Here is a 10,539-nt window from a genome sequence, read left to right as displayed (position 1 = left end):
TGAGTTCGATTCCTCAGCACCACATAAGCAAAAAGAAAAAAAAAGCTGGAAGTGGCACTGTGGCTCAAGTGGTAGAGTGCTAGCCTTGAGCTGAAGAGCTAAGGGACAGCACCCAGGCCCAGGGTTTAGGCCCACAACTGGACCTAAAAAAAAAAAAAAGAAAGAGTTTGGGAGTCACACTATATCCTTTCCATACCAATGAATGTCCATAAGATTCTTATTTTTAAAATTTATTATTATCATTTTTTTTCAGTGGATGCTGGGGATGGAATCCAGGGCTTAGAAAGTTGAGCCATGTATGGTGACACACACCTGTAACCCCAGGACTCTAGAGGAAGCTGATTCAAAAGGATTACGAGTTCCAGAATACATAACAAGCTTGAACTTGTCTCAACAAAACAAAATACAACAACACAACACTGAAGACCGCTCTATATGCTTTTGAGTAGATAAGCCATTACTTCTGGAAGATTTACCTCTGGAGAAAGGAAACTGGTAATATTGGTAAGCAATTTTATATTCAAGCAAAGACATTCTGAACACTGTACTCAGTGCCTAGACACAAGAGAAATAGAGAAAAGGGGCTGAAAAATTGTGCCTGCTCAAAATTCCTTTTAATTGAACCTCTAAAGTTTTAAGAAATTTAGAATCATAATTTTTAAAATTATTATTCTTGCATGCTAAAATTTTAATCTTTGATGGGGATATCCAGCTATGATCAGGACTTCTGATGAAAACTGAACTTAATACCTGATTTGGAATTGAGTCAAAGTATGCATTTGGTGTACTTTTGATGCTCAGCCATGCTTAGGAACCATTTATTTATTGGATCTTTACATACGCAAGAACCTGGATAATCTGTCAATAGAAAGATAAACATCTGTACAGTGTAACACAAGACCATTTAGCAACTTGATGCCTGGCTAGAGCCCTTGTTATGTTCTGACTCACTCAGGGGCAGAGCCCTTTTATAATTCTAAACATATAAAGCAGTTTACATCCTGATGATGAATAATTCAGAGGATTAACATGACTATGTATTAAAGGATCATCACCCAGTGAAAAGCCAGAGTAGGAAGAGTTTGTCAGAGTTTTGGGATGCTATGGAGAGTTAAGCATATGAGGACATTTAAAATCAGTAGAATGTGGGCGCCTTCTTTTTCTCAAACATTATGAGACAAAAACAGACAAACAAACTTAAATTGCAGTCTTACACCAAGCACCCTCAAATCAAATCTGGTTATATCACAACTTTACATATAAAAGATGGAGCTGCGCAGTGCAGTTAAGTAGTAGTTTACTCAGCATGCGGGTAGGCTGTGAATCAGTCCACAGTATTGACCCTCCCCCCCAAAAAAATTCCAATATGACATGAATACACACACACACACACACACACACACACACACACACACACACACACACGAGTCACCAATAACAGGTTGAGACACTTACACTAGCTTTCTTGGATACATGCTCCTGCTTCACTGTTTCTAGTTACTTTCTTCCATTTCTGATTTCAGAAGTCCCTAAGCTAACCAATACAGGCTGTATTACAGACAATGACTCTTCTCACTATGGTAACAGTTGCTCAAGTTGCTTTTCATGGTAATCCTAAAATTAGTTGATTTATGAACATTTTTCCAATTTAGCCAAGCTTTCTTTTGCCTTGAACACGATTTGCTCACAGGTTCCAGTGATTGGGAAGTCTGTATCTTTGGGGAGAGCCATTACTCTGCCTTCCATTCCTCCCATCTTCTACTAAGCTCTTCCACCGTCTAAACTCAGTTGCAAAGCAACTGTCTAGGCAATCAGTTTGCCAGGGCCATTGACATCTCATCCCTCCTCCCTCCTCTGCTTACCTAGGGAAAAGAGGAGCAAATAAGCACTTAGAAAACAACTACTTGCATACCTAGAATAGAGCATTCTTAAAAACGAGGGGGAAAATGATAAGTTTGTTATGAAAATTAGCCAAGGATAAAGATTGACAGAGCTGATGATTTGTAGACAATAAATAATAATATATAAATAAATATAGATGCAAATATTCTAAATCTCCTAAGACAAATGGAAACAATGAGCTATAATTTCTCTCCTATCCTGTGGACAAAGGTCAAAACATTGCTAACATTCAATTTTGAAGACAGGACAGACTACTGAAGAACAGTAATTAGCATAATTGTTTTGGAAGGCAACTTGGCAACATTTAATCCAACTGCAACTGTGTGGTTTTTGATTTAGTGGCTCCATTTTTAGAGACTAATTCTTGCTATCACCAGTGTATTACATCTATGCAAAGATGTTCAGCCAGGTGGTGTTTATGATGTCCCTTCCCTCCCCCGCACCCAAACCCTACCAACTTGGAAATATTCACATCCTTATTATTATAGAATTTTTGAAGGTAAACCAGTGGAGGGCACCATTTGAAGGAACACCCTAGCATGAATCTATATTTAGTGTTAGGCAGAACAAGTAAATTGCAGAGCAGTGTGCATAGCATAATTAGGAACTATTTGCATGCTAGGAAATGAAAGTTTAGTAGATGTAAATCGAACTATTAATAGTGGTTGTTCTGCACAAGATTCCTGGGGACGCTGGTCCTTTGTTTTACCTATTTCTGTAGTGTTTGAATTTTGTTAGACAAGCATTTAAAATTTTTCAGAAATATAAAATTATGGGTTGTTAAAAAATGTAGGACTAGGGCTGTAGCTCAATGATAGAGTATTTGCCTAGCACCCATGAGGCCTTGGGTTTGAGCTCTTGCACTGCAAAAAAAATCCCCTCTTAATTGAATGAGACAATGAATATAAAATGACTTTCAGGCTTTTAGTTGATTGACATTTCTCTCGCACTAATTTGTTTAAATTCAAGTTCCTCCTTCTGGAGTTTCTTGCCCCCAAAATGATCTGTCCCCTTGTACTTTCAATTCCTGTCTCCTCTAAGAGTCTGCTCTGTGTTCCTTTCCCTTTCATGTTGGTTCTCAAAAATAGCCACCACGACCCATCAATTAACACTTCCATTTGAGGAAGAGAAATGGAAGGTAAACCTCAGAGACGGAAGTCTGCTAAATGCTTTCGTTTCCTTGGACCTTGGAAAATGCTGATCTTTTAACAGAACTCTAATGTTGGTGATGACAATGTATTTTCATTCTGCAGATGTTTTCCATAATCGGTGAATTAGGTCCAGACAGTTTTTGTGTATCATGAATCTAAGTGCTTGCTTTTGTTCCTGATGTTAGGTTCAACCTCACATTGGTAGTGACTACTCTCCTTAGCAGGATGCCAGGTACAACCTTGTGCTGTAATAACCTGGATGTCCTCATTTTTTGCATACTTTTTGGGGTGAGAGGTAAGGTTTGAAGGATAGGGTGGTGGTTTTATGGTAGAAAGAGGACACACATGTGAATATAAACACAAATGCATCCAGGTGAGGCTGAGGAAGCCACAGTCACTTGCTCAGGGTAGGCTACTGGGCAGATCTGGCCTGTCCAACATTTTCTTACACCAGCATTTCTTTCTTAGGAAAGCTTACAACCTTGTTAATACATAGGATATATCTATCTTACATATACTTCTCTGACTTTTCTGAAATGGTATTTTTAATAGAAATCAAATAAATAAAAGTTAACTTAAAAACATTACTTGCTTAACAGGGATTATTATTTTCACTAAAAGTGAGACTGGAACACTCAGGCAAACATTTTAGGTAATCCCATCTTGGCCAGTTAGTTCCAGGAAAGATTTCCCCCAGAGTATTGTATCGTTTATTTATAATTATAGTTCACAGTTGGGTATGGGCGTGCATATAATTCTAGAGTATTGTACCGTTTTTTTTATAATTATAGCTCACAGTTGGGTATGGCGGGGTGTGCATATAATCCCAGCACTTGGGAACCTTGAGACAGGAGGATTGAGAATTTGAAGGAAGCCTCGGCTGTACAGCAAAATCTGGTCTCAACAAGGAAAAAAAATGCTCACTTCACTGAAGTAACAATTCCTTAATTTGACTCTTGGAGATAAAAATAATTTGGGTTCTTTCAAATTTAGTTTTGTTAACTTATTTTTGTAGTGCTAGAGATGGAGGAGCCCAGGGCCTGTGCATGCCAAGTAAATGCTCTGCCACTGACCTACCTCCAGCCCATAGAATATAATTACTGATAATTAACCTTCTGTGAGCCAATAGCTGGAATGAATGTCAAGAGGAGTGGGGCAGCCCCAGACCTCAAGGACTTCACCCACAGAACAGGAAATGAAAGTCGTATGAAAATAGCTATCTTTGCAAAAGAAAACACACCAAATATCCTAGCAAAGGAATACAGAAGGGCATTTTTCATGAAGACAAGAGAATATACTCCAGAATCATGTAGGAGGGCATATAAAAAGAAACAGGGCTGGAATGTGGCTTAGTGGTACAGTGCTTGCCCAGCATGCATGAAGCCCTGGGTTTGATTCCTCAGTACCACATACACAGAAAATGCTGTAAAGTGCTAACCTTGAGCAAAAGCAGCTCAGGGACAGTGCCCAGGTTCTGAGTTCAAGTCCCAGGACTTGCTAAAAAAGCAAGCAAGCAAGCAACTAACAAATGGTGTACATATATGTGTTACAGTAAAAGACCTCCTCTTTTAAAATCCTTGAGCTCCATCAAGGGTAGGAATGGTGTCTCCTTTATCTTTTTCCCCATACAAGCCCAGTACCTGACAGACAGAAGGTCTTCAAAGATTGATAAAGGGGAAATAAATTGGCCTTAAGCATTTAGTTGATGCCTGGTCATTTCCTGGCTGGTCCTTACAACTACTGAAGGATGATTCTGTTTTTTTTTTTCTTCTCTTCCTTCTCTTTCAACAAAGGAAGAAATCCCAGCTCAAGAAGGAAACTGATGTAAGATAGGCTGGAATAGCAGCTATGGAATTGGCCTTGAATTTAAGCACTGGCTCTGCCATTTCATAGTTTGGTGATCTCAGGCAAGTTAAATAACTTTGTTTCTTCATCTTTAAAATGGACACAACAGTATTACTAATCATGTTGACCTGGCAGCCATGTCTGATGAGGTATATAAAGGGTTTAGTTTGAGACTAAATATGGTATTAACTGTCATTAAGTTTTTTGCCACTAATAGTGAATGATATTACCTATCTCACTGCTTTCAAAGAGATTTCACACTGTTAATATAGAAAGCTTTGTTATAATGGTCCCATTATTCTGTGAAAATGTATTTGGTGATAAGGGAGGGTTAGAAGATCAAAGAGGATACCCAGGAAGGCTTATTAAACCAGACAAACTGGATTGGCAATATGAAGACAGGGTTTAAGTGGAGAGACTTGGTATAAGATACAGAAAGGTGGAGGAAGGAAGGAAAGAGAGAAAAGGATGAGAATATGTTAGAAAGGGAATGTTAGCACAAGAATAAAATTATCAGGTTAATTCAGATGTTACTTGATGGGGAGAAAGAGGATGAGGCAGGCGATGGGGTGCACAGAAGCCATCTGTGTAGGATGACTCAGTTTCCCTGCTTATAAAATGAAGGTACTGGTAGGAGCCTCAGGGTGGGGAGGCTGAGGCCACTTCAAGTGGCCCTTCCACAGATAAGCAGATCTGAGAAAAGGCAGTTGCTGGCTGAGGAGGTGAGGGCTGAAGTGAGGTAGAGAGGTACCTATAAAATGTGGTGTGTTTGTGGGAGTGGTGGGACACGGCCCGGAATCTGGCAGAATGGAATATGAATTCTCAGGTGTAACCAGAGAGAAATGTTTTGGTTTAAAAGCTTCTTTTGTCTTGGCAGGCATTTAATTTTGGGCATCAAAATAATGTCACTGTATACCCAGTAACGTTCCCCCACCTCACAAACATGAGAACAGGAATTTTAAAAGCTTCATTGTCAGCTGGGATGTAACTCTTATTGTCATGAGTGCCCTTAAAGAAGTGGAGATCTGATCTGAAATCATGTCCATTTCTTGTTTCAAAAGCAAGAATAGGTAGACAGAAGTGTTATGTAATAATTAGATGAGGTTCTTTGTGTGTGTGTGTCCTATTAGGATAGCTGCAGAAATGCCCTGATGTTGTCCAAGAGACAATAATTATGGACAGAATCCTCTCTCATGAGTTCCTTTGTGTTTTCATTCAAAAACAATTAGAAAATATCTTAGCTGACTTAGCTGGAAATCACATTCCATGAAGGCAGAGTATGTAGCTGCTGAGATACGGATCTCACAGATCCTAGCATAGGAAGTTATTTCCTATGTTACATTTAAAATTGCTTATGTGATTTTTGTATTAGTAAAAAAAAATTACTACTGTGCTTGATTGAGAATAACGGTGCTGAATCAATGTATTTTTTATTTACCCTTTAAAAAAGAACATTACTGAGGCTTGAATTTAAAACCTTGCATTTGGTACGCTCGAGCTGGTATGAACAGAGGGTTTTGCAAGCTTTAATCACATCACAGTGATTGAGCTGATAATTTCCTGCAATGGATTTCTAAATAAAGACTTAACATTGAAGCTATACAAGTTTAGATGTACTGTAAGTTAGCCAAGCCACAACAAGATAACAATAAAACTGCCCAGGAAACCTAATACTTTGGAACTAAGAAAACAACAGCAACAACAAAAAGAATTAGTTGCTTGCAATATTTGAGTGAAACAAATACTTTATAAATGATATTTGTCTTCAATATAATCTTCCTGGTGAAACACTTTCGTTGTTGTTGTTGTGTTTGAACTCTGGGCTTGGGCGCTGTCCCTGCGCTCTTCAGCTCAAGGCGAGCTCTCTACCGTTTGAGCCACAGTGCCACTTCCAGTTTTCTAGTGGTTTATTGGAGATCAGTCTCACAGACTTTCCTGCCTGGGCTGGCTTTGAGCTAGGATTACAAGGCGTGAGCCACCGGTGCCCGGCTTTGGTGAAACACTTTTTAACCATATGTTAAGAATATGATGAATTTTAATATAGATATACTCTGCTTAATTTCTAAGAACACTTTAGATAGGTGTGATGTTTGGTTACCATCCCGTGGTCCTAAATTGGGTCATTAACCTAGAAATTGTAGCACTTCTTTGAAGCCAGGTCAACAGCACTCAGTAGTTAACAGAGGGAGGAAATGATCAGAATGCTGGCAATTCATTTGTCCTGGAATACAAAAAGTACAAGGACAAATGGATGGCAACAACCCTAATTCAATATAAAGATAACAATGAAAGAAATGAAGCTAAAGTAAAAGATGAGCTAGGTGTAGTGTACACCTCTGATCCCAGTTCAAGAGAGGCTGAGGAAGAAGTATGGAGAGTCTGAGCTCATTCTAGGTTACACAGTGAATCTTTCAGAAAAAGGAAGAAGAGAAAATCAAAGATAATGTTTTTAGCTGAAAGAATTTTGAAGCTATATTTAATGTAGCTTTTTTTATCCTCTCCTGTGACTAATAATTGCTACAGAAGAAAGCTATGTTTTGAGCTGAGGTTACTATTAGCCAAATGAAAGTGTATAAAATACAGACCTATGTATTCTTTGAAGGCTTATGAAAGGTTGGAAACAAGAGTCGTAAGAAGAGCACCGTGAAACAATTACCGGTATTTTATGTACTTATGCACAATTGCGTGGTTATGTATTATTTTTGTACGTTTAGAAGTGAGTACGGGACTGGGAAGGTGGCTCAGTGGCAGAGCACTTGCCTTGCATGCTCGAGGCCCTGGGTTCGATTCCTCAGCACCACATAAGAAAAAAGCCGGAAGTGGCGCTGTGGCTCAAGTGGTAGAGCGCTAGCCTTGAGCTGAAGAGCTGAGGGACAATGCCCAGGCCCAGAGTTCAGGCCCTACGACCGGACCCCCCAAAAAAAAAAAAGTAAAGAAATGAGTACAAAGGAATTCCATTGACCATCATTGGAAGACAGTGCCTTTGGAAATGTGATTTTTCCCAACCTCTGTATGGGTCCTATTTCTGATCTTTGCTTTTTTTACAGTCATGGAGTTTGAGCTCACGGACTTGAGCTTACTAGGCAGGTGCTCTAACACCATATCCTCATGTCTTTCTGTTGTATGAGCCAACACTGGATGCTTACCTCAACGGGATAAGGGTTTCTAATTTGCTAATTTTAATATTTAAAATTCTCAAACACAGGGGCTGGGAAGGTGGCTCAGTGGTAGAGTGCTTGCCTTGCATGCATGAGGCCCTGGGTTCGATTCCTCAGTACCACATAAGCACACAAAGCTGGAAGTGGCGTTGTGGCTCAAGTGGTCGAGCGCTAGCCTTGAGCTGAAGAGCTGAGGGACAGCACCCAAGCCCAGAATTCAGGCTCCATGACCGGACCCCCCTCTCCAAAAAAAATAATTCTCAAACACATATAGTTCATTATGGAGATAAAGCAGATTTTGGAATTTCTAGGACAGAACTAATAGCAAATATTTCTTTAATCACATTGTCAGATCATGCAACTTACATCTGATTAATATGTTCAGCTTACCTATTTGACCTCTGCCTTCAGTTGTTAAAAACTTTAATATGAATTATATATAAAATCTGAGTAACCAAATTATTTTATATATTATATAACTACTTTCAAATGTGATTTTATTGTCAAAAGCACAATTCCTATTTTCGTTTTCCTTAACCTTTCTTCAATTCTTTTTGTTTTTTTGTCAGTTATTGGCCCCAACTCTGGGCCTGGGCGCTATCCCTCAGTTCTTCAGCTCAAGGCAAGCGCTCGACCACTTGAGCCACAGAGCCACTTGTGGCTTTTTCTGCTTATGTGGTGCTGAGGAATTGAACCCAGGGCCTCATGCATGCAAGGCAAGCACTCTACCACTAGCCACCTTCCCAGTCCCCGTTTCTTCAATTCTTATTGTCCTTCCTTTAGAAATTTAGGGTTCTAGGAATCTAGGAAGTTTGTCTCTTCCAACAGATGTTTATTTTCCCTTGTTTCCTGAAACATGTCATTTTATGCTTTCCAGCTTTCTCACTTTCCCAATCTTAGTCTACCTTTTTTCGTTTTTTTTCTCCTTCTCTCTAATAAGACAGGATTTTATTGCATTGCCCAGTTTGGCCCGAAGTGTCCAGCTCAAAGGATCTTCCTGCCCCAGCCTCCCAAGCAGCAACTGGAACTAGTTATGTGCCATTTCTCAGGCTGTCTACTCTTCTATAGGCTGCTTGAGCTACACTGATTTCTTAAAGGCTTAGGGATATTTGAGTGCATAGGCATCTCTGCTTAGTTCTAACCTGCTTAGTTCTAGGGGAATGCTTTCAGACTGCTTCCAAGACTTAATCAATTCAGTTTCTTGCCCAAAGCTATGTATTTTCCTTTAATTCTCATGAATTTGACTTTCTCTGCTTGATACTTGACTTTTTACTAAATTTCTGTTCATGTTGCATCTTCTAGTTAGCCTGCAGTCATTATAAGGAGATGCAGCTATTTTTTTTCCTTTTTAATTTACTCCTCAGAGGACAACAATGAACTCAACACTTGCAAATGTTGGGTAGAAAGGAACTGTGGCTGCAATTTCAATGCTAAGCAACTAGCCTGTGGTGGTGGCACAAGCCAGCAACAGCTAGGCAAGGGGAAGAGGGGGATCAACAGTTCAATACTACACAAACAGCGTTCATGTTTAGTTGTGCATAATCTATATGTTCCTTTTTTCCTTCTGGCTTTTGGATCTCATAAGCCTCATTCAAGAAAAAAACATTATATTAACTTATTGTGTGTGTGTGTGCCAGCTTGAGAGCTTGAGCTCCCTCCCTGAAGCTCTTGCTTGACTTTTCCACTGAAGGCTGGCCAATTGAGCCATCCCTCCACTTCTGGCTTTTTTTTTTGGCTGGTTCATTGGAACTAAGAATTTTTGAACGCTTATTCTCAGATCTCGGCATCATGAGCAGCTAGGATTACAGGCCTGAACTAGTGTCTGGCTATATTAAAAATAAGTAATAAAGGGTGACACTGATGTGTTCATAAACTTGTTAAATGGCAACTTCTTTTTAGAACTACTGAGTGAAAAAAAAATAAAGGCGGAATTGGAATATGGCAAAAGCAGGTTTACAGGAAAGGGGGAACTGACAGATACGCTCACAAGATTATCGCTCTCTCTGTACGGTGCAGACTCAAGCCAGGTGAACCTGTCCAAGTCCCCCCAGCCCCAGGTCATGGTTCGAAAGGGGGCGGGCAGTTCTGGTGGTGGACGAGGGAGAATCAGGGATAAGCACTCTCCAACACCCCAGACACCACAGCACTGGCCAAGGAACTGATCGGCACGAGAAGGGAGGACACACACTGGTTGCACTGGTATCTGTTCGGAACGAGAGGAATCGATCACGCCAGGCCCTCGGCTCCACCGCTGTAACCGCAGCAGGGCCTCGGGTCGGTCTCCCGCTAGCCAGCGCCCCGGGCCCGCCGCCGGCTTCGAGGTGGACATGGCGGCCCGGCGCGCCCGTCCTCCCGGCCGCCCCTTCACCGCCCGGATTCCCGCGGCCGCTAGGGACAAACTCAGGCTCAAGCACCCCTTTTGTGGCCGAGTCGGGCGCCCGCCCCGCGGTCCGGCACCTGGGCGGGAAGAAGGAAGGAGAGCG

The sequence above is a fragment of the Dipodomys ordii genome, unplaced genomic scaffold, assembly GCF_000151885.1.
Source record: "Dipodomys ordii isolate 6190 unplaced genomic scaffold, Dord_2.0 Scaffold44, whole genome shotgun sequence".
Lineage (NCBI taxonomy): Eukaryota > Metazoa > Chordata > Mammalia > Rodentia > Heteromyidae > Dipodomys > Dipodomys ordii.
The sequence above is the reverse complement of the archived record's forward strand: the minus strand, read 5'-3'. Positions refer to the sequence as shown.